This window comes from Mytilus trossulus, chromosome 5 (genome assembly GCF_036588685.1).
Source record: "Mytilus trossulus isolate FHL-02 chromosome 5, PNRI_Mtr1.1.1.hap1, whole genome shotgun sequence".
Lineage (NCBI taxonomy): Eukaryota > Metazoa > Mollusca > Bivalvia > Mytilida > Mytilidae > Mytilus > Mytilus trossulus.
The window spans coordinates 65,136,624-65,162,505 of NC_086377.1; the positions used below are offsets into that span (position 1 = coordinate 65,136,624).

Sequence of the window (25,882 nt, forward strand, 5' to 3'; positions counted from 1 at the left end):
GTTTTTCAAATATATTTTATTTACCAATTATAATTATTATGATATATCACAATGATACAAAATATCCAAATGAAACCAAACACAATCTGCTTTTGTTAGGTGTGTACGAATATCAAAAAACAAATTGATTCTAGGGATATGATTTTGGACACGTCTGTAAATTATCTCTACAATAAAAAGGAGGAAAAGGATCTGCATCATGGGTTTTGTATCATTAGCATAATATTACAATTATACAAAATAAATGTTGACATTACTGAGGATTCTATTTATTTTCCGGGTTGTTTTTATAATATTGTTTTGAATACTAATTAGGGGGAGATAATCCTAATGTAATTTCCAATTAAATAAGCATTATGAATTAAATTAAATCATGTCTAATTTTTGATACATGTATTAAATTCTGTAAACAGAGTAATTATTCTTTGTTTAATAAAAAAAAACTTTTTATTGCTAACCAAACTTATAAAAGAATTCCATAAACAACAGAATCCTCAATTAGTGCCAACTTTTAAAAATGACATTAAAAAAACATTACAATTCTTAAACAAAGGAAATTAAAGCTATGTTTATGCTACAATAAAAAATACATGAATCAAATTATTTTTTGAGAACAAACTCAACTTATTTACTGGGTTATAAAAAAACAAAATAGCAGAGACGTGGATTAAGAGGATTTTTCAGAGGGCCCCCTTCAGTGGGAAAAATTTGGTTTAATATTTAGGGAATCACTAAAACATGACTGGAGCAGGGCCCCGCTGAAGCAGTCAGTGCCCCCCATATTCCTGGAAAATTTCTGGATCCACCACTGACTAAATATCTTGATCTGTGCAAAAAATTATTAGATCACCAAGGATATGTTTAACAATTCATTTCATATTTTTAATCACATGCTGTTTTAAAATAAAAAGTAAAGTTTATTTACTCACACCAAATTTCTAAGCATATTAATCTTTATTAAATATCCCCCCCCCCCCCCCCCAAAACCCCTTTCGGAGGAAAAATTTAGTTGATTGTACAGGAAATGACTGGTGTTGGGCCCCTTTATGTTAAGTTCTGGATTCGCAAATAGGTAAAGTGAGTAAGTGTATGATATGTTTGTTTATCCATCTACAACTTTAACCCACAATTATCAAGATTAAATGGGTCTTTCTCTAAACTTTCAAATAATCATCAGTATCTGCCAACACTGTGTTCCATTTTTTTCACTTCAAAAAGGTTGGGAAAACCCAAAATTTCATTATAATAAATTAAAAAACATACTGCCTTTAGTACAGAAAATCAGCTGAAAGTTTCAATGAAAATCTACCAAGCTGTGGATGAGAGCTGATGATGGACAAACAAACAAACAATACAAATCTTCTTTAACACCCCATTTCAAAGGCATATTTATGGGGATGTCTCCTCTCCCTGTTGCGGGAAAAATTTTGTTTAATCAATTGCGCTGGCCCCCTCTAAGAAAGTCCTTTCGGACCCCGCAAAATTTAAGTTTTAATGATTCATCAATTAAAAAACAATAATTGAATGCAAATGGAATACAAATAATATAAATAAAAAATATCCAATTTGAAACTCAATACAGGAATAAAAACAATTTGTTTACAACTCATTCTGCCACAAGATTACTGTCTAAGGATTCTACTAAAAAAAGATAGTAACAGTTCAGCCACGGTTTGCAGGATATTGTCTGAAGATTGTACCACACAAGGCAGCAAAGGTGACACTTTCAACTGAAAAGAAATAAAGTCAAGTTTTAATTATTGTTTGATTTCGAATTAATTATTATTCTGGAATATAATAACATTTAATGTGCAATTTTTCAAATAAAAAAAGAACCTGATATCACTGAATGTGAAATATAAAAAATAGAAGATGTGGTATGATTGCCAATGAGACAACTCTCCACAAGAGACCAAATGATACAGAAATTTAAAACAACTATAGACTGTATGACTGTCGACAATGAGCAATGCCCATAAACCATTATCAAGTCAACTATAAAAGATTCCCAAAATGACATCTGTAAAACAATTCAATCAAGATAACTAATGGCCTCATTTATGTACAAAAAATGAACAAAAAACAAATATGTAACACATCAACATACAACCCCAGAAACAGGCTCCTGAAGACAAAAATAAACTTTCCAAACTTTTCTGAGACTTAAGGTGGTACCTTACACTACAGGGAGATAACTCTGTAAAATCAGCTAAACGTTTTAATTACGTTGTGTTATTTAGGGAGGATTAAGCTTTTTAATGATCAAAAGTAGTGTTTGTAAAACTGCTATATAATCAGTGTAATTTATCTGATAAAATAGTTCGTTCAACGTTTTTGAAATTTTTATATTTTTATCAAAGGGTCAAAAGTAATACTTTGTCAAAATTTCATGAAAATATAAACGAACCAAATTAATTTTAGTGAAAGTGTTGGGTACCACCTTAACATCAATTTTCCATGAGTAATTATTTGAAATATTCAATATGATGAATGCAGAAGCTGCTGATAAATTCACTAAACAAAAAGTTAAAATAATTGAATACGGTATGTTATTTGTTGTTTAGTTGACACTTACTCCACACAAAATTTATGTTAAAAATGTAGGAATAAAATTCTTTTGAAAGTTGAAACGAATATATGAACCACTGAATGTAAGGCAGTTATTATGCATCTTTTTATAAAAGCTATTTTTTTACTTGATATCAGGTTATATCCCCTTCATATTTCTTGTTCAGGAAAGGGACAAAAAATCAGTAAAAATGGATACATAGATATCTAGGGGCATAGATACATGTATAATTAAAATTTAAATTGTTTGTTGATTAATAAATTCTCACCTTAAACAGCTCTCTTTACTCCTAAAGCAAGTTACCCAAAGGGAACTTGTGATGATAACCTGTAAAACAAAGTTCAAGGTCAGTTATTCGCAACTTTAAAAAATATATATAGATCATAATAATTGATTAAAAGTTCTCGAATAACATACAAAATTCTGTGAGAAAATAATTGGTATTCAAAATCAAACTAATGGTTATGTTTTCTGCTCTTTGTATGTTTTTTTTTTCTCTCCAACTCATTCTCGATTGCTATTTTCAATTCTATTAAGTTTGCAATACAAAAATAAACTTGTACTTTATCATATAGTATATAGTATTTCAAACCTTTAAAAAAACAATTGATATCAATTACTATTAAATTATGAAAAAAACTAAAAGCTTGTATACCTACCATCATGTTAACAATATCAGATATTCAAGTCTTACTCCCCACACCATGAAAACATTGTAATTTCAACAACCTGGAAAAAAATGTTTTTGAGATTAAATTGTACATAAGATTTTTTTAAAAAGTGTAACAAAATTATGCCTTGTCACATTTCTTATGAATTTGTCTTATACTATCATTTTCTGTATGTTAACTTGATACCTAAGGTACAAAACAATTCAATTGAATACAAGTTGTTGTTCACATCCATTTGTATTTTTGTGCATCTGATGAGTTGAGCCTTTTTCAACTGATTTTTATAGTTCGTTCTTATGTTGTACTGTTATACCACTGTCCCAGGTTAGGGGGAGGGTTGGGATCCTGCTAACATGTTTAACCCCGCCACATTATTTATGTACATGCTTGTCCCAAGTCAGGAGCCTGTAATTCAGTGGTTGTCTTATCAGAACCTTTTATAGTTGACTATGCAGTATGGGCTTTGCTCATTGTTGAAGGCTGTACAGTGACCTATATTTGTTAATGTCCGTGTCATTTTGGTCTTTTGTGGATAGTTGTCTCAATGGCAATCATACCACATCTTCTTTTTAATGTGTTATAAAATTGTTCAGCATTGATGTAGATGTCCTCAAAATCAAACCCATTATAAACAAATAATTTAAAATGCCTATAATAATATGATCATTAGTTTTGTGGAATATTTCAACTCACCACATATTTTTCATGGTAAGGCCTCAGACTGGGTTGAAGATTTAATTGACCATCTTCCTTAAGAGCTGCTATCCTAACCTGCAAGGTGGTTTATGTCCTCATCTTATTGTCCATTTGCTTTCAGAAATAACATTATGTAAAAATAAATATCAGATGCACTTTTTAAGTCTTTTGAAATTTCACCTAATCAATTGTAGTTACCCACAATTTCTCCCACCCTCCAAATCTATTATCTATAGCTAGAGCTCTGCTTACATTTTTTTTTATTTACAGAACTCTAAATAAAAGTAATTTTAGCAAGTATACATCTGATATTTAAAGAAAATGTGTACAAAAGTGAATATTTTAATTAAAAAAGTTATATTCCATATAAATACTCAGGAAATTTCAAGTATAATGAGTATAACAAAGGAATTACCTCCCTTTTGTCCTGAAAATTTCACCCTGTTGAGACTCCACACCCTTTAAATATTTAACAATACAAAATTTGTATAATTAAAATAAAGAAATAATAATATGTTAAAACTACAACACATTTCAATAAAGGGATGCGCTTTAGCACATGATACGGCCGTTGCTCTTTTAAGTTTCACCAAAACTGCATAAAATCCCCCTTCATTACTTAAGAAAACGTAAAATCTAAAATTAATAAAAAGGGAAAGGGAGCTTATGTCAATAGATATAAACAATTCACCAAAGTTTCATGGCCATTGGTGAAAGCCTTTTTGAGTTATTGTCCAGGTGTGAAAAATCCCCCTTTTTTATGAATAAAGCCCCATAAATCCAAAACTTAAAATCTGGAATTTATAAAAATTGAAAGGGAGCAATAACAAAATGTATATAAAAATTCAGGAAACTAAAAAAAAACACTTTACATATTTTTTTTTAGATTCTCCATTCTAAACCAACTGGAGGCCTTTTGACTAGACAGACCATTATTAAGTTGACAAGTAAAATTTGTCTGTTCCATTTCATTTTCAAAGTAAAAATGAAATAGAGATACAGGGGGTGGGGAAATAACGAAGAAGATCTAACAATTGTAAATACAAGCTTCCAATCTAATTGAAAATGGAGAATCTTTACACCTTTTTTTTTTTTTTTTTTTTTTTTTATAAAAAATTACATTTTTGAAATATATACAAAAAAATTTGAATAACATTCTTCAGTTTTATCACATAATCATTGCTGCAGCCACAGCTTCCTGAAATAGAAATAAACATTCTTAAACATATTTGTCAAAACTAAGATCAAACCGATATACCGATTTATACAATTATTAGCAAAAAAGGATGATAAAATCAATGGTTGATGTGCATCATGTTTATTTTCCTTTATTAGTTGTATGAATTAATGCATTGGTTTTCTAGTTTGAAACTGTTTCACATTTTGTTATGTTCAGGCAGGGCCTTTAAAACTGGTACTGTAAAACCAGAAATTATTGCATGCTATTCTTGTGATTTTTCAACAAATGGACAAATATGCAAGATAAATAATCCCAAGATTTCAGAAAAATCTGGCCTCAAAGTTTTGCATTAGAGATTAGATTTATAAATACAAGTTCCTATTGTGATATTCAACCAGTTGCATTATTTACATTCATATAGGTTTTGCTCATTGCTGAAGGTCCTACAGTGATTGTAATTTGCTTCTCTTATTGATAGTTGAGTAGTTGGCAATCTTATAACATCTCTTTATTCTTAAATACCCAATCCAGATTACCAGTATAATTAATACTATTAATTTGGAAAATATTTCAAAATACATGTGTTCATAAAAAAATACATGGTGAATTTAAAAGTTCATTAATCAATATTTTAGTTTCTTACCATAAAATTCAGCTCCAATGGCCGTTTCCCAGCTTCAATCCTTGCAGACAAGCTGTGGTGCTAACCTGAAATATAAAATACAAAATTGTTTTAAAGGATAACTTCTGAAATACTGTATCTATGATATATAAAATGGGTTATATATGCGATAGGTTTTGAGAACATTGGTTAGACATCAATCCAACAACACAATTCAATCCTAAAAGGAGTAGGCTTAAAAGGGTCAAGTTGGCCCTAAGATTTTTTTTTTTTTAAAATCAAGCCCAAATACTACAAATTTAACATATATATTGTTCTGGTATCATTATTGATACAAAATAAACACTTCATTTTGGCACCTGACACTATAAACTATTAAGTTATGACATCTTGATTATGCAATTCTGGTGTATTTGCAAAAGCGCCAATTAAGGTCCAATTTTTCACAATTCAGAACAGTTTTTAGCATATCCAGTAATAGTTTACGTCTTTTTATTTAAATACATGTATTACCCTTGGTTCCTATAAGTTACGAAACATTTTGGATCAAAGGTATTCTTTAAGCTTTTAGGTAAGAAAATTCACAAAATTATAGCATTTTGATAATATCTCCCAATATAGCTAATTATGGAGACTACAATGTATTATAAAGAAGCGATTTATTTTAAGTCACATTAAGTTTCTTGAAATATATCCATTTAAGATCCAAATTGGGGCCCCTTTGATATTCTATGATAAAAGTTGAAATTTAAAATCTATTATAAGGCCATACTTTGCCAAGAGACCATTGTCATATGATACTGATTAAATAAAGAGTATATACTGTTGACCAAACTCTTATAAACCTTTAACCCTAAAAAAGTCAGTATTCAATTTAAAATAATCTTATTTATAGATTATTTTTTTTTAAACAGGATTAACAATACTGGTACCTACCTACATATTAGCTGTATTTGACCAACAAGTCTTATTCCCACACCATGAAAACATGCCACAGAAAGTACCTAAAAAGAAATTAACACATTTATTTATTTTACAAACCAATTTCTATGTCAACCTAAAGATTGATTTACACATTTTTCTGATTTCTTACTTCAAGTACCAATAGTATAAAATCCACATTTTTTGTAAAGATTGAAAAACAAACAAAAGTAGTCAAGGTTTATGATTTGAATTCTGCACTCAACTAATTTGAATAATGAAAATGAGTTTTTTCCCATTGAATGAACAAATCTTGCTGTTAATTGTGCTAGTCTCCCCTTGAAAGTTAATTCCTATCTTAGAATTTACTCCTGCAATTGTAATAGAAATTCTTGTTAATGTACAATCAAGGGGTACAATCAAAATTACGTGATGGATATACACACACCGGAAGTTACAGTCGAACTCGCCGCTTGAAAGGTTAGTAGTTGCATTTTCTTGTTTATATCAATTAAATTTTGATTAATAAGTTGGCACACCGAATGTCGGATAGTATGTAGTTTTAAAATACACAATTGTTTTTGCTAGAAAGCGTGCAGTTATTGAAAACACTTCGACACAGTTCCAAATTTTCTACAAATTTTTGTTAGCATTAACTGCACGATTTCCAGCAATGATAATTGTGTATTTCAAAACTTAAGATAGTATCCGACATTCCGTGCACTACCTTATTTATTAAATTTCATTGATATAAACAAGTAAATATCAAGCGGTCTGCTCGACTGTGTGTATATCCATCACGTGATTTTGATTGTACCCCTTGACAATGGTATCCCAAAATATTAAACTGGTAAATAAATTATTGAAAGATGTTTTTCATGCAGAAAATAAGGATGAATATGTACATTTAACAAATATTTCTAGAAAATGTATAGAAATTGTTTGACTTCAATAAACTTGCCTTCTCAATTTCATGGTAAAGCCTCAGACTTGGTTGAAAATTTTATTGACCATCTTCCTTAGAGCTGCTCTCCTTGCTGCCAGAGTGGCTGTCATCATTATCTTAATTGCAATCTTTTCGTTTTTGGTCCATTATTTATAGAAATAAATAAAAAAAATATCAGATGCACTCTCAATTAATCATGTATCTTGAAAATTACACCAAATCAATTCTACCGATAGTGTCCCTTAATTTCTCCCACCCTTAAATCTATTATCTGGAGCTCTGTTTACATTTTTTTTTTATTTACAGAACTCTGAATAATAGTCATTGTTAGCTAGTATACATCTGATATTAAACAAAAAACTTATACATATGAATATTTAAGTAAAATAATAAATTTAAAAGAATGAGGAGTTAAACAGGGGAATAATTTATTACCTCCCTTTGCCAAAAATTTCACCTGTTTAGACTCCACATCATTGCTATATCTAACAAAAATACAAGATAACAAAAATATAATAAATAATAAATAATTTGATATAAATTATTTAAATAATTAACAAAAATATTTAGTACATCATTGTTCACCTAGGTGGTTCACTTCCATTACTCCGATTTTCTCAACCAATTGAAAAAATGGACACCAAGATATATAACAAATCTTGCTTATTGTGGCATTTAACACTAAAAATCTGAATTAATCTTTTCTCACCAAGATGTGTTTTTTTCTATGCTTCTTGTGAAATAATCTTTTTTATAGCTAAAAACACTGCAAAAAATAACAAACTAATGAAGAAAAAAAGAGATACATCCAACAAATCAGAAAACCAAAATGTACATTTTAACAAAATAACATTTTTTTTTAATTTTTTTTTAGATTCTCCATTTTTAACCTTCTGGAAATGTTTGATAACACATTGACCATAATTAAGATATCAAGAGTAGGTCTAAAAGTAAAATCGGAAAACTATGAAGTATCAATTTAGCCAACAACTTCCAGCTTTGTTGAAAATGGAGAATCTTTACAATTTTTAAATTTTTTTTTTGGTAAAAAAATATGAACATTTTTTAAAACATACACAAAAATAGTCTGAATTACATTCTTTTTGGTTTCAGTTGTATTGCACAATAATTTCCTGCAGCCACAGTTGAAGTCACCTGAAAAAAAAATATACATTCTAATATCTTTCAGAACAATATTCAATGCAAAGGAATAAGTAACTAGTTAATAAATGCACTTATGATGCATAGAACAATAGAACATTGCTTTTACTTTGCTTTGAAGTGATTCTGTAGACTGAATTTACAAACAACCAGTCTTCAGTAGCAAACAAGGGATGACAAGTAGTTGGTTGTTGTTCGACGTATTTATAGATTATCGTTGAGATGACCAATGATAATCTGTTTATCGCTATTTTACCTATGACCTTGTCAATTTCAATGTCAATTTTGTTAGCAACGCCACGTGGTCTCCTTAGTTTCTAGCGATAATTTTTCCATCTCAAGCGAGAAGCATGATATGAAAATTATCACAAAAAAGATCAAAAGAAAAATGCACAAAATAGCGATAATTGTTATTATTTCATGGTTTCATTATAAATCAAGCTGTTGGTTTTCTTGTTTGAATTGTTTCACATTTTGCCATGTTTCTAACTTTTAAAGTTAACTGTAAGGTATATGTTTGGCTCATTGTTGAAGGCCATAGTGACCATTTGTTGCTTACATATCATTTGGTCTCTGGGAGATAGTTGTTTCAGTGGCAATCATACCACATGATGGTCCACATCCCATTCATTATACAATGTATATACGGGAACAATTTTAGAAAACTTACAGATAGTAAGATTTTCTAAGTAACTGAATAATTTTTTTATTTCCTTTATTTATCTTGATACCTCCCTTTAGATTATATCACAGTTATAGTTCAAGAAAAATTAAAGTTTACTACGTCTCAAGATCTGCATAAATAAAATATAATACTTCTTTGCATAACATTCTAGGGTATTTACATGTTCTTGGCTAAATGACTCATTAATTTATGTATTGGTTCTTACCATATTAGTCAGCTCCAATGGCCATTCTCAGCCTCAATCCTTAAAGACAAGCTGATGCTAATCTGAAATATAAAGTGTTAAGTCTTACCAGAATGGTTTCAAAAGATCACTGTTACCATATGAAATTATAAAGAAATAGGTTATATATGTGTAATAGAGGCTGAGAACATATATTAACTAGATAGCAATCCAACAAACTAAATAATTAGGTTCGATATTCAAAATTACGTTATGTTTGTACTGATAAAAAAAAAAATGCGTAAACTAGAAACCAAACTCTTACAAACTTCCAAGCCTGAACCACATAAAATTTAAAAAGAATATTTATAAAACATTTATTTTATTCGAAACTGTATACTGGCACCTACCTATATACTAGCTGTATTAGACCTCCAAGTCTTATTCCCACACCATGAAAAAATCTCACAAAAAAAACCTGAAATATATGAAAATTTACAATTTATATACTTTATATTTCAATTTCCCTGACATTTACCAAACATTATTCCAATTTCTTACTATAACATAAATAACTGTAAAATCAATATAAAAGATTAAAATCAAAAACAGTAAGTCTTAAGTTTATTGATTGAATTTTCAACTCCACAAAAATAATAATTTAAATATATTCCATTGTTTATAAAGGTAAATTATGAGTTATCTCCCATTGAATGGCAAAAATAACATTTTACATTAGCAACATCAACTCTATCATATGCCCTTAATATACAATTTTTATCAAATTACTGATTGTATAGAAAATGTTTGGCTTAATTAAACTTGCCTTCTTATTTTCTTGGTGAAGCCTCAGACTTGGTTGAAGATTTATGTAACCATCTTCCTTGGAGCTGCTGCCATGGCTACTTTTCATGCTTTTCAACATAATTCTTTGTGATAACCAGTTCACTGAATCCATTTTAATATTCCAATGTCCTTTCCGTTGTATATAATCCAATATACAATTGTCCAAAGCATGTTCCAAAGCATGTTCCAAAGCATCTCACAATATTTTCTTTTTACATTCATGGCAGCATGGAAGTAATTCTCAATATAAAAAATAATTGTTTGAACTCGTACATAAAACAGTAAAAATATCAGATGTGGTTTTATACATGTAACTTGAATTTTGAAAATTGACCAAATGTTTTTTTTTAAATACCCACAATTTCTCTTTCCATTTTTATTTAGAACTATGTTTACATTTTTTTATTTACATAGCTCAAATTATTGCTCTTATATTAGTTAGCAGACATCTGATATGTAAATACCTAAAAAAAGAGGTTATAAAAAAAGAACAGAATATTTATTGGCTAACACCTATAAATCAAACATTTTTTTAATATTTTGGAGCATAGTTTAATAAAATTTCCCTTGTTTTAAGTTTCTCTTTACACACATCATAAGTATGAAAATAATTCTACAAAAATTTATCATAGCCTGAAGTAGCTCAGTTGTGCAAGTTCATATTTTCCATCAACAAAGGAGAATGGTCTTTACTGAAATTTAAATATATGGAAATATAAAAGGTCAAACATTTGTGATGACGATTAACCTTAATCAATTTGCATGCTCATCATGTGAGTTCTAAACAAAAATTGTTACATTCTTACAAAGGTTTAAATAAAAATCTCCTAATTCAAGAACAGAAAAAATTATAACTGCAGGAGTTGATTACACAAACGAGTACTGTCTGTAAATTTTAATAAAATTTCACAAATTTCGGGAAAATGGGGGGAAATTTCTCAACCAGTTTCATACTAGGAATAACACAACTTCAACGTGAGTGCAATCTTCCTTTGAAGTTTCAATGGTAAAAGAAACGCTGATAATATAAAATACAAATATAATACAAAATAGTGGTATGTTGTAAGAAATCTTTACATTAGGATAAAATTTAGGATGAAATATTGTAAACTCAAAAAATCCTGTTTCTTTAAATTAAAAAATAATTGTCCAAATTCAAATTCCATGTAATAAAATCATTAAACTAGAATAGTTGAAGGAAATAGTTTCAAAATTTACAATTCAAAAGTAACATTTTTGTTCCCAAATTAAGTTTGATACATGAACCATATTAATCGGTGATGTCAAAATTTGTTTTTCATAAGAATGCTTCCAAAAAACTTAAGAGAAGAGAAATCACTGATATCTTGACATTAATAGAGATGGACTGACACAAGGTAAACTTTGGGAATGACTGGTTCCTTAAATGGAGGATAACAGTCAGAACTAGCTCCTGTCAATACACAAGACAGGAAACACCTCTTTTCTGCCATTTGGAAACAAATCCCATGTAATAACGTAAATAGTTTTTTCCATCTTCAAATGATAAAAAAGCAATTATTCTCCCCCAGGGGTGGTTCCAGCCATTTTTAAAGAGATGGGGCTCCCACCCAGGATAAAAGGCAGGGTTCAAACTAGGTTCTGTTCTCATTTAATTGCAACCAAAAAATTTGTACAGGTTCTGCAGATCCCAGTGTCTCGCTTACTTTTGCTGTTAATCCCAGGCTCAACAAAAATGAGGGGGGGGGGGGGGGGATATCAATAAAAATATTCCTCTCAGACTATCATTTGATTGTAAGAAGCTTCTGTCCAAGTTTGGTAAAAATCCAGAATAGTTTATGAATCTAATAATTGTTTTAAAAACTTTAACTTCAGAATATAAGGTTAACTAAGTCCATTAATGAGCAAAATACGGAAAAACAGGAAATAAGTTTTAACTATTTGTTGTCTAGATACTAGCTTTTGATCATAAACAAGTTTCTGTCTAAGTTTGTTACAAATCCAGAATATTTGAAGAAAGTTATTAAAATTTTAAAAACTTTAGTGAATGTATTGTATCCTGGCATTTATACGTAGAATATGGAAAAATTAATTTGTTTCATTTACAAAATTTACTTCTGGGTACTATCTTATGATCATATACAAGCTTCGGTGGAAGTTTTAGAAATCCAGAATAGTTTTAGAAAGTTATAAAAATTTCAAAAAACTTAAACTAAAGAGTGAATTTTTGTGATCGCCAATGATGACGCTGCTGACAGAATGTAGGATGGCTAAGTCTCATGTTTTTTTCAATTAAAGTTGAAGGCTCGACAAAAAGTATTAATGGTTTAAAAAGAATGTTAAATAAAATTTGTTGAATAGTGTTCAATCAAATTTTGCAGAGGTACATGCTTCCAATTGGCTTCCCTCAGAGTTACATGCCTCTAATTGGGACCGCGCTGCCAGGGGTACTGCTTCTAATTAGCTTTAGCAGACAGAGGTATATATGTACTGCTTCAAATCAGCTTCGCAACAAGACAGAGGGTATGTGCTCCCAATTAGCTTCACTAAGAGGTACATGCTTCCAATTGGCTTCGCTCAGGCAAACGTACTGCTTCCAGTGTCGAAATGGTACGGTATGCAAGTCTGTACTATATCCAGCCTAGTAAATGGTACATAATTGCAAGTCAAATGTCGTCCAAATATACAAAAACATATTTTATTTAACATTCTTGATCTAGTTTATTTTCGCATCTACCTTCACTCTCCTATTTATAATTTATCCTGCTGGTGACATTGTGAAATGCAAATTATCATTACAGGATTCTGCAGTTCCCTATAGTTTCAATCCTGATGAAGGTGCCATAGGATCCAAAATATGGCTATCTTATCAAATTCACTTTAGCAATCCCTTAATTTTTTTTATTATCTTTTGATTAAAAGAAGCATGTCCTAGTTCTGTCAAAGTTTGGTAAAAATCCAGAATAGTTTATGAATTTAATAAATATTTTAAAAACTTTAACAGCAGACTGAATGTTATGTTAACTTGAAGAAAAACTAAGTCAGTTATAAGTGAAAAATACAGAAAAATGGAATTTTATTTTTACAAAATTTACTTCTGGGTACATGTACTATCTTATCATCATAAACAAGCTTTGGTCCAAGCTTGTACAAATCCAGGAGAGTTTAAGAAAGTTATCAAAGTTTTTAAAACTTTAACCACAGAGTGAATGTAATATTTCCCAGGAGAAAAACTAAGTCCAGTTACAAGTAAAATACGAAGAAATGGAATTTTATTTTTACAATATTTACTTCTGAATACTATCTTATGATCATTTACAAACTTCTGTCCAAGTTTGGTATAAATCCAGGATATTTTAAGAAAGCTATTAAAATTTTAAAAACGTTAACCACAGAGTGAATATTTGTGGACGATGCCAATGACGGAATGTAGGATCGCTATGTGTCACTTTTTCAACTTAAGTCAAAGGCTCGACAAAAGGAGGATCCAACCTCTCCAGAACTCCCACCCTCTGAATCTACCACTGCCCCTAAAGTATGGTACATGATCTAATTTGAACCTGCTTAGTTATAAAAAAGAAGATGAGGTATGATTGCCAATGAGACATTACTATCCACTATCCACTAAAGACCAAAATGACACAAACATTAACAATTATAATATGTTTAAAGTGAATATTGTATGCAATTTTTAAGAGAAATATAAGGGAAATTTCGAAAAGAAATGTCAAAATCTTGTCATGATGAGTAATTGTTAAATGTGACGAAAAAGTTAAAATTAAAAATAGTTGTTAATTATGTATTGATAATTATAAACCAAATAGTTATACCAAACATTTTTAAGAATTACACTGATTTTAGAAAAATATGATGCCGAATGGACAAATGTCATTTTTAGAAATTTCTTAATTAAATTAAATTTGAAACAAGTTATCTCCCTTGCTTAAAAGTAAAAGTTTTCAGCTGTGTAAAGACAAAGCAAAGAAACAAACAACTATTTCGCTTAAATACAACATTCGAGGCTAATTGATGAAACTTGATTACAAATATTTTTCAAGCAAAATGTGAATACTGTGGATTCCTTATTATTGACAGTTTTTTTTATTATTATTATTCATGTGAATGACAAATTTTAGGTTTTCACAAAATTATTTTTTGGGGGATTTGTATGGAGAATTTGTAAAATGTCTGAATGAAAGCATATTATTGGGGGGTTAGAGTTAAAAATGAACCCAAGAATTATATATTTGAAGCAAAATAATTAGATACTTCTGTTTAATACTAGGGATTTTTATCTAAATAACTCTGGGAAATGATGATAGTTTCAGATAAATAAGAATGAAGGTTTAAGGGGGGTATTTGAAATGATTTAAATACTTGTTCTTCCCACTTGGTCAAAGCATTAAGTGAATTTAATTTAAAAGGTAGATTATAATTTTGAAATGTTACTTTTACTTCACCATTATCTTGTTAGCAATCAGTGCTTTTAAGAAACAGATACCCTGAAATAATTTTGATGACGCTTAAGTATATAACATTTTGGGTAATTTTTCACAATAATTAAGGTATTTGAATTCAATCTAAGATACAAATATTTTTTTTATATTTTGGTTTCCAATACATCATAATATGTCAAATATAATTTAGAATTTGATTAAAGACCTTTGTTTTTGACATTGTTTCGAAAATTATAAAACTTTTTTACAGATTTAAGCTCAAAATTATAATTTTTTTAATACTTAAATTACCAAACAAATATCAAATATTTTCATTTCAGAATTACATATAAAGATTCCCTCAAAAGCAGAACACCATATCCTGAACACTTGAAAACCATGACACCATTTAAAGAACCAATGAAAAAACAAAAGAAACAACCAGACCCTAGCAACTGCAAGCTACTCCAAAGAGAAACTATGTTAGTAATAGATAAGAAACGCAGCGCTCTGAGCTCAATGTATTTCTGAAATGGTCATTTGATATTTGCTTAGTCTTCAAAAAAAAAATCAAGATGAACATTAATGTTCAGCTATGAAACTTTAAATGCAGATGACAAACTTTAATTTAGTTTCAAGTACAAATGTACTGTTATTCTCCAATTTGACAATCAAGATGTATTGAAAACAGTAAAATATTTAGGGAAGTTGTTAAATTACAAAACTGAAATTTCAGTTTTATCATTTAAACGAGTGTATCACCAAAAACTGCATGAATTGTTTTGAAAATTTCAACCACCCGAAAGCACTAACAATGCAAACAAGACAATGTTTAAAAATGTTTTATAAATATCTGTTGATCATTTGATCCAAGGACCTTAAACTGTTTTACAACCTAATAAACCTCATCCTAAGTTATTTCAACTATCACCCTTTCTGCATTGATCAATTTGATAAAGAAATTAAATAAATGGGCGTTCCACTCTGGGTTAATCTCCAACCTCTTTTTTAGCTTCAAATGTTGTTGCATATATAAGTATGGAGATTTGTCACATTGGCACTCATACCACATCTTCCTATATATATCAATTTAACTATTGAAATTGATGGGCAAACCATTTTGCTGCATTTCAGAAGAAAATCTTGTTCAATGGTTAAATAGTGTTGTAATCAAATTAAATCAATCTTCTTCCACGGTTTTATCATTTAATATCCAGTTTTTAATGTATATTATAATTTGTATGCCTGAATCTTTTTTTGAGTTTTTTTCGGTCAAATTTCTAACTTGGTTGTTCACATGAAATGCTTAATAAAAATCTCTGTCATTTATGTATTCAAGCTGAATATGTTCTCAAAAAAAAAACTTTTTGGTAATTTTTAAATATGAAATGAAAATTATTCCAGAATCCACCGACAAGAATCAAATAAGTACCACTTGTATTTATATCGGCTTATTTATCTCAATATTTTTAAATTATGAGAAGGTGTCCATGACTTTAATTAATCAAATTATTATTTGGCTACAGTTATAAATTATTGGATGAAAACTTTTACAACAAAAAAAAATTGTGCGACATAATCTTCCAGAATCGTTGATGGTGAATGTTTGGGATAATCATAAATATTTTTTTTTATTACAATATCAACTAATTTCAGAAATTCAAAATCTTATTCAATTAATCTGAACCAAACCATATTTTCCCCAATTACTAAATACTTTGCAGACATATCTTAATTTTCAAGCAGTTTTTTACCACTTCCCAAGGGTAAAATATACATGAATTTGATCTTGGCATAGTGTACCTGAATTTTACTTCACAAATTTAGAGCAAAATTGCATCATTTGTTGAAATACCATATCGTATTGATACCCTTATTTTATACAACTTGCCTCCCCTTCTAATTTAGTGAATTTTTATTTCGCTACTCAGTGGCAGAATCCAGAACTTTTCATGAGGGGGCCCCCTCTAGTCATACTACAGTGATTCCTTATATAATCAACCAAAAGGAGTATGTTCGATAAGGTCCTAAAATGGCCCCCTTTTTAGCATAAATTTTAATCGACCAATATCACGATAAATTACAGCTAATCCATTGACTAGCTAGGATATACACCATTTTGTTGGAAATTTTACGTTTCTGCGTTTCATTATGACGTCACAAGTTGAACTCATATTGATTTTCACGAAAAAATCAATGAAAATGGGTAATTTTCCATAGATTATTGGACAGGAAATATAGAGCGCATACGTCGACAACAAAGATTTTTAAAATAATGTTTGTGAAGACATTTCACACGTCTTATTTGAATCTTAAGCTTGTCGACGCCTGCGCTCTATGTTTCCTGGTCCTTCATTTGGTTGCAATCTGGCTCATTTTGACAAATTTCACCAAAATCCCTTATTTTGACCTTTTTGGGATGTAAAAATTAACGTGTTAGAAGTAAACTTTGACAAAAACAGTTCTGTGTAACTTTCTAGCATGTCTTTAAGGCAACTTGAAACAGTTATTGTCTTGTTACTATGAACTTTATAATTGGGGCCAAATATGGATCTTACTCCTTTACCCACAAAAAGGGGGGGGCAAGGCTCCCTGGATCCACCTATGCTACTGTCATTCAAGATATCAGTGTTTTCATGTAAACCCGAATCATAATTTGTCATTTTACCTTATATTTTCTGTAAAAAACAATACATTATTATATTCTGGAACAGTTCAATTGTAAAAACTCTTAGAAGCATATCTTAATTTTCTAAAAAAAAAATATAGAAATTTTTTATTTGTAATCTTTTATTTAACACATTTATTAATTTGGTTATGCATGAAAAAGGTTTGAACATTTATTTTCATATTCGTTGATTAAAGTAAATTAACATTTCCAATAAACAAAAAATTATTCAAGAAATTATTTACTAATTATTTTTGATAGTCCAATGGAATTTTCAAAAAATTTCAATATGTAAAACATTTTGAAGAAAGAGATGAAAAACACATAAAAATTTCATGTTGCATTTTGACAATTTTTGATAGAATAAATGCAGCACAGAATGAAAAAAAAAACATTTTACTTACACAAGTAGTAGATAAGTTAACATATCAAATACTTGCTAACATTCTGTGGTGTCTGAGATCACCCTTTTTTTTGTTTTGGTTGGTGCTTGGTGTCAGATCATTCCTGGTCTTCGGTAAGGTTGTTGTGCCTGAAAGCATCCCTGATCTTTGGAAAGGTTGGTGCATGGTGTCTGAGATCATCCCTGGCTATTTAGTTTAGTTGGTTGCATGGTGCCTGAAAACCTCTTAGGTCTTTGGTTGGGTTGGTGCTTTTTGCCCTAGTTCATGTCTGTTCTTTGTTTTGGTTGGTGCTTGAGAATCTTTCAGGTCTTTGAATGGATTGTTGCTGTATAATATTTTGTTGTCAGTGTAGACAATTTTCCGTCACTTTTTTTGGTTATGTGTTGTCTTTTTTCACCACATGGTTTGAGATTGTACCTCTTGTTGATCAAAATATCTGACTGTTTTGTTTGAATTTTGAGGATAGTAGTAAAAATACTATTAGAGATATGCTATTCCCAGATGTTCCAGGACATGGATACCTTCATGATTACACTGTGTGTGCTGCTTCCTTGAAAAAAGGTGAAAACAAGATGTCTCATGTTAAATTTTGTGAGGTAGGATATTTCTCGTGTTCCAGGGTGTTCTCAAATTACACCAGTTAATACTTCTGATTGATTTGTTCTGTGGTTTTACCTCATTGACAAAAATACACAGAGACAAAAATAATAAATACTGCATACCTATACATCTTCGTAAGAACTCTGAAATAGATATGAAGAAGAAAGATTAGTTATTTGCACTTCCATAAAAGAAATCTACATGCCACTCTTCTTCTGTCACAACATAGCCAAACTCTATGGTGTATGACTGAGGTTGCATCTACAACAAAAACAAATTTGTAAATTATTAGTGTTTGAGAATGTTGGTGTCACTTCCATCAAATGAGTCCATGACTGAAACATCCTCTCGGCTGCATCTGCAAAAACAAATCTGTAGTGTTGTGGAGAACGTTGGTGTCACTTTCATCAAACGGGCCCTTTAACAAGCTCATGGTAGAGTGATCTTGTTACTATTGTATAGTGCTGCGGAAACTCTGCGCTACCCTCCCTGGCCTAGTACAACGGAGTCTATCCAACGTCTATGACTGTAACATCCCACTGCTGCAATCTGCGAAAAACAAAATAATAGAATTAATAATCTGTTGTTGAACTCTGAAATGAAATAAAAATACATATACAACATTACACATATAAGAAAAAAATCAATTAAACTTTATTTTATTTTCTTTGAGGTAAATTTCAAAAATTAAATACATATTTTTTTAATTTAACTTTGGTATCTTCCTTTTTTTTATGTAGCTCTTGTTGACCATTATACCAGACTGTTTTAACTATTAGAGGTATTGTATTTCTAGAAGTTCAAGGACATGCATACATTCTTGACTACACTGTGTGCTGCTTCAATGCAAAAAGGTGAAAATAAGATGTCGTGTTAAATTTTTATGAGGTAGGATATTTTTTGTGTTCCAGAGTGTTCTCTCTCAAATTACACTAGTCAAACTTATTACTTCTGATCGATGTACTGTTCTTTGGGTTTTAACTCATTGACAAAAATACACCAAAAGACAAAAAATAATAAATATTTTATACCTATGCATCTTTGTAAGAACTCTGAAATGGATATAAGAAGAAAGATTAGTAATTTGTCACTTCCATAAAAATGGACATACAGAAGTCTATATGCCACTCTTCTTCTGTCACAACATAGCCAAACTCTAGGGTGTATGACTGAGGTTGCATCTACAACAAAAACAAATTTGTAAATTATTAGTGTTTGAGAATGTTGGTGCCACTTCCATCAAATGAGTCCATGACTGAAACATCCTCTCGGCTGCATCTGCAAAAACAAATCTGTAGTGTTGTGGAGAACGTTGGTGTCACTTTCATCAAACGGGCCCTTTAACAAGCTCATGGTAGAGTGATCTTGCTACTATTGTATAGTGCTGCGGAAACTCTGCGCTACCCTCCCTGGCCTAGTACAACGGAGTCTATCCAACGTCTATGACTGTAACATCCCACTGCTGCAATCTGCAAAAATCAAAATTATAGAATTAATAATCTGTTGTTGAACTCTGAAATGAAATATAAATACATATACAACATTACACATATAAGAATAAAATCAATTAAACTTTATTTTCTTTCCTTTGAAGTAAATTTCAAAATTAAATATTTCTTTTTTAATTTAACTTTTACTTTATTTTCCCACAAAATTTAGCTTTGTAAATGTTGTAAAAATACACAAATTATTAGTCTGTTTCTTTTGTTACCTTTTCTGAAGTTGGACACAGACTTCTTTTTAATGAGTTTTACGCTGCAAATTGCTGTGTTTGTTTTTTCTACATTGGCTCATAGAGGTATAAGTGTGGGTTGAGATCTCTCAAAACATGTTTAACCCATTGCATTTTTGCACCTGTCCCTTGTTAGAAGCCTCTGGACCTTGTTTGTCTCGTAGGTTTTTTAATTTCAGTTCATTTTAATATATGTTTGAGTTTAGTATGACATCCACTTTGACTGACCTAGTGAACATTTTTGTGTAGGGGTCAGCTGAAGCCTGCCTCCAGATGCTGGATTTTCTTGCTGAGTTGAAGAGTCATTAGTTGATTCGGCTGTTTTTTGCTCTTTGGTTGGGTTGTTGTCTCAGACATAATTCTTTTGTATAAGATTTGTACTTTGCAAATAATTGCACTCAAGTGAGTAAAAAATTGAAGCAAAAACATTTGAGTTTTACCACTGAAATAATATTTTTTGTTGGCAAAACCGTTTTATTTTGACATTCTGTTCTTTTTATTATCTGACCCAGCTGAGCAACCATCTACTACAATGGTTCTTATTAAATGTTGTATGCATACAGACCAAAATGAGGATGAATTGTGGTTTTGGAAAAAAAAATGAAATCAGCAATGCGTTTCAGATCATTTTTACCAATTTAACTTTAAAAATGACTGTTAATAATTACAAGTCATTTCTTCATTATTCCACTTTTATTAATATTTATAAAAAAAACAAAGTGCTGTTATTGTTTATCTAAATCATTGCAAATGCCTCTTTAAGTGATAAATTATCTAAATGTATTTTTTTTAAGCAGAAGGTGGCTAAAATACGCAAGATAATGATAATTAAGTAATTTTTATAACAATTTGAAGCTCCTACCTAAGCTTAGGAATTTGATGGTTTCTTTAATGTTTTTTGAGTGAAAGTGACAAGCTCCAGGGGAGGATCAAGCCATTTTAAAAAGGGGGGTTCCCAACCCAGAGTAAAAGGGGGGAGGGGTGGGGGAGTCAAACTATATGCTCCCATTCAAATGCATTGATAGGCCCCAAAAAAAGGGGGGTCCAACTATGTGCTCTCATTCAAATGCATTGATGGGCCAAAAAAAAGGGGGGTTCCAAATTCCAGACACCCCCCACACCCCTGGATTCACCACTGAGCTCATTGTGTAAAAGGCATATTCTATTGTGCAAACCATAAGCCTTGCTATCAACAATAAATTTGGTGAAAACTTTATCAAAAATGAAAGTCAAATCTTCTTATCACTAAAAAAAGGTTATATTGCCTTTTGTTCAAACTCATTTACACTCTGACGAAACTAAAAAAAAAATCAGTCAAAGTCAATCAAATGTTTAGCATTGACAATGCATATAACATTTCAATGGAACTAACGTACATAAGGTTCTTTGTGACTCAAGAGGTGAAAGCCCATAAAACTACTAACAATGACGAAATGCTTTCCATGTCTCCAACAAAGTTGTCACTAGTACCATTCAACTTCAATCAACATTGTGTTTGTCTTAGTCAAAGTCAAAGTGCAGTGCTAGTGAAATTGTCTCAACAGAGTAGAAATGAGTAAAAAATGTTTTTGAAGATACTTGAACATTTATAAAATTATATTTATTTCAAGATGTAGGACACACGTTTGGACATTTTAGTGTGCTGATTAGGGTCTCCATGCTGTGGTATTTTGTTAGAAGAATGGCATCCTACATCTTAGTCTTGGAATTTATTTTGAAAAATGAAGAAAAAAATCTTTTGTTGATTGTAAGCATGGCAAAAGGCAAAACAATTTCTGTATTTCTTTTATCTTAGTTATCAATTATATATGTGAGGGGGATAGGACCAATATTGGGACTCAGGAATCTGGTATTTTAAAGCACAGGATTTAGGGATTGACCCCTTCAGGATAAAATTGTTTTTTTTTTAATTTCTTGATGTCAGGATCTAAATTTATTTAAATTTCTGGAGCTCAGGATTTTGTGTTTTTAAGCCCGGGATCAGGACCCCTCTTTAAGTTTTCAGAATTATTCCATGTGGTCAGAGTTATCTCCCATTGATCAAACAACTCCATATTTACTTACATTGTTAAATTTTGAAAAATGACCAGAGCAACTGAATTAATTCTAAAGACCATTCAGGTAGTGGCCATTTTCCTCAATGATAAGAGTGACATTTTTCTCTTGTTGGGGAGTCAAGATTTCCATTATTTTTTTAAACCATTAATTGGCTTATTTAAAATCCCTCAATTTGAAAAGTTTTCTGTATGAAATTTTGTCGTTAAATGGTTAGGCATTGCACAAAACAGGCTCAAGCTTTATTTAAAAAAAAAATTTCACCCTGCAACATGCTCATGTGCTTAGGTCAGATATTTGTGTGTATGTAAGTTATTTGTCAGTCTGTTCATTTTATTCACAAATTTTTGACTTTGGATGATTTACAAGTTCACGTATTATATAAACATCAGACTATAGTTGAAACCTCTAGATGGTTTTGGTTATTTATTTTCCTTTGGTCACTGTCTTGTTGGTGTATACCCTTGATCCCCCATTTTCCATAATGATGCTTAATATTTAACCAACAATAAGAATACTCACCAAGTATAATTTAAGATGAGGTTCTTACCATACTCTTTGGTAACCCCAAATATACTTAATACATTGCTTACTCTTCAAGGTCATACGGTTCTTCTTTCTGCTCAGTTGTTTGGTCCCTACAAAATATCATTTTATTTTAATATACGAAAGGATTGAAACTCAAAACTGTATTGTTCATCCTTTTTTAATAAAATGTTTATTCAGTCACATGTTTTCCTTGGTACATCTCCTTTAATCAATGCCATATTTCACCTCATTTCTAATATATTTATTTCAAGAAAGATAAAATTAAACACCACTATTATCCTATAAAACAAACCTCAAAATGTTAACCAATACATACCTGAGTAATCATTTCCAATGCTGTAAAGCTTCATCATAAACTGATTGATGAAATGCAGCTGGCTGATTTTCTAATCATTGTAATGTTGACTATAGTCTGATTCTCTAATCATTGTAATGTTGACTCTAGTCTGATTTTCTAATCATTGTAATGTTCACTGTAGTCTGATTCTCTAATCATTGTTATGTTGACTATACAGTCTAGGTGTCTGTAAGTCTTCACATTTCTCTGGTTCAACAATTCATCAAAATAAGACAGTTGCATTTTGTGGATAATAGTCTTGTAAATTCTCTGAAAAACCAAATGTAATTAACTTTTATATAAAAAATATATTCAGAATGTGTCCCCTATTCCTGTTGTTGTAGGTAGATACTATTTGGAAGCAATACCTGGTCAAGTTACATGGATCTTTCAACTTGAAATGCATGATATATTTGCCACAGGGGGTCATGCACCCACAATCAATCATGAATTTTACCATGGTTACAGAACTTATAGTTACAGTTCGATGGTGTTTATACAAGAGTAAAAGCTTGAAAACATAACAACTCTAATAAATCAATAAACTTAAAGAAATGGGGTAAAGTCATCATATTGTAATTTCACATGCAACATGAAAAATTAGTGAAATCATTAATTCTCCAAAAGTAATTTTCTGGAACTTTTTAAAATCTAAAATCCAACAAAGATCACATTGAATCAATTAATTGCCTTAAAATTCTTTCAAACATATTTCATGTCCCCTAATGTTCTAATGAAACAAGAATGTGTCCATAGTACACGGACGCCCCACTCACACTATAATTTTCCATGTTCAGTGGACCGTGTAATTGGGGTCAAAACTTTAATTTGAAATTAAAATTAATAAGATCATATCATAGGGAACATGTGTACTAAGTTTCAAGTAGATGTGACTTTAACTTCATCAAAAACTACCTTGACCAAAAACTTTAACCTGAACTTTGCACTTTCATTTTCTATGTTCAGTGGACCATGAAATTGGGATCAAAACTATAATTTGGCATTAAAATTAGAAAGATCATATCATAGGGAACATGTGTACTAAGTTTCAAGTAGATGTGACTCAGTTTAACTTCATCAAAAACTACCTTGACCAAAAACTTTAACCTGAACTTTGCACTTTCATTTTCTATGTTCAGTGGACCATCGTAGGTGGGGCATAAAAGTACCTAGGTCTTTGTCCAAGTAAAAATCAATTTAAACTGATTTGGCTTCTAATTCTAACCTATTGATCACACGACCATATATCGGTTCAAATTATAACCTTTTGATCACATGACCATATAGGTGTTACACAACAATCTACTCATTTCACACTTTAGTAACTGGCTGTGCAGAAAAATATCTACTGACAAAGGACATACTGCAAATAAATTATGTAACTGAACTTTACTCAGATCAATAACAAAAACGTGAAAAAAGTGTTAAAACAATTGAGATTAAACCATGTACATAATATTTATTACCACCAAAACGGCTGTAAGTAAATCGAGGATCAAGGACAATATAATGGAGAATCAAGTCTTCTACTTTTTGAATTATGGCTTTATCATCTTTATAAAATACAAATAGACTGCATCTACTATAAACTTGAAAACTGTAAACTTGAAATATAATTCCATGTATCAGTAAAATACGAAAAAGTAAAATAAATATTTTCAAATCTTTGCTATCGATAGTTGAGCAAAAATATGCCATCTGCATTTTCAGTTGGTGCAACCTTTTCAAACATCACGATACTTGCTACAGCATCGACTCAGGCACTTGTTTTGTAGTAACCAGTGCATGCTCTAGTTTATTTTTTTTTATTTATTCCGATGTCAATGAACACGATTGATTGTTGGTTACTTGGTGTCCAGTGGCAAATATTTCATGCATATTCAGGACGATCAATGAACACGAGCCAACTTATTAAATTTCATCAGAGTCTTCTATATCATATCTTAATTTTTCGAAAAAGATTTCAAAAGTCGTGTTTTGATCCATATTTTTAATAATGAAAACAATCTGGGAAAATACCAAGGGGTTAATATCTACCTTGAGTATGTGTGGTTTCACGAACAGTTCAAATCAAATCTTTTGCTTCTGTAAACTGCATGTGTCGGTCCATCTTGTTCGTTTGAAGACAAAGTGCTATTTGAAACACTTCGGCGGGAAGTTTTCCACTGGTCAACAATGAAGGGTCTAAAAACTCCAAACCAATGAAAACTCACTAAATAAGACACACCCTCGGTATTAAAACTGCTCACAAAATGTATTTGACAACAGCTAGCCTTTTTTAACAATAAAATGTAGATCTCAAATCGAGCATAAAAAGGTGTGATAATACATTTGATATAAAAATGACTTGTAAAGATCTTTTTTATCCTAAAGACTCATGAAATTAAGAGACCGTGGCATTTTATACATAAACAGTTACAAATAATAAATAAGAAACAACACGAACTCCATTAAAAAAGTTACAATTAAATATGTATCATAATCTAGTTGTTCTTTATCACTTAGATCACATTTTTTCCCCAGATCCATCAATAGAACAAACACTACCAGCTTCAATTGGCAACTTGTGACTTCCACATCTAAATTTATTAATAGTATACATCATTTCAGGTGGGGAAACAGAGAGATATTTCTCAAAACCAAATTCAGTCTTACAATTCTA

The 25,882-nt window shown here is 30.5% G+C and overlaps 4 long non-coding RNA genes across 7 annotated transcripts; all 4 read right to left on the minus strand.

Moving 5' to 3' along the window:
• Window positions 1-1,252: 1,252 nt before the first annotated feature.
• Window positions 1,253-4,984, minus strand: LOC134719076 (uncharacterized). 2 transcript variants are annotated; one of them, XR_010107492.1, is made up of 3 exons: window positions 3,934-4,984; window positions 3,229-3,298; window positions 1,253-1,730 (listed from the first exon to the last, which is right to left on the minus strand). It is a non-coding gene; the product is annotated as an uncharacterized LOC134719076 (long non-coding RNA). The 2 variants fall into 2 exon arrangements; XR_010107493.1 differs by lacking the exons at window positions 3,229-3,298; window positions 3,934-4,984 and adding an exon at window positions 2,838-2,891.
• Window positions 4,985-5,040: 56 nt separating this feature from the next.
• Window positions 5,041-6,744, minus strand: LOC134719067 (uncharacterized). Its single transcript, XR_010107489.1, has 3 exons — window positions 6,675-6,744; window positions 5,760-5,824; window positions 5,041-5,134 (listed from the first exon to the last, which is right to left on the minus strand). It is a non-coding gene; the product is annotated as an uncharacterized LOC134719067 (long non-coding RNA).
• Window positions 6,745-8,125: 1,381 nt separating this feature from the next.
• LOC134719068 (uncharacterized) lies at window positions 8,126-10,094 on the minus strand. The gene is made up of 3 exons (XR_010107490.1): window positions 10,025-10,094; window positions 9,657-9,718; window positions 8,126-8,760 (listed from the first exon to the last, which is right to left on the minus strand). It is a non-coding gene; the product is annotated as an uncharacterized LOC134719068 (long non-coding RNA).
• An 8,265-nt stretch (window positions 10,095-18,359) lies between these two features.
• LOC134719077 (uncharacterized) lies at window positions 18,360-25,306 on the minus strand. Of its 3 annotated transcripts, none has more exons than XR_010107495.1 (4): window positions 25,258-25,304; window positions 23,200-23,490; window positions 22,857-22,972; window positions 18,360-18,690 (listed from the first exon to the last, which is right to left on the minus strand). It is a non-coding gene; the product is annotated as an uncharacterized LOC134719077 (long non-coding RNA). The 3 variants fall into 3 exon arrangements; XR_010107494.1 differs by lacking the exon at window positions 18,360-18,690 and adding an exon at window positions 18,736-20,016 and having other exon boundaries at window positions 25,258-25,305; XR_010107496.1 differs by lacking the exon at window positions 18,360-18,690 and adding an exon at window positions 18,737-19,599 and having other exon boundaries at window positions 25,258-25,306.
• Window positions 25,307-25,882: the final 576 nt, after the last annotated feature.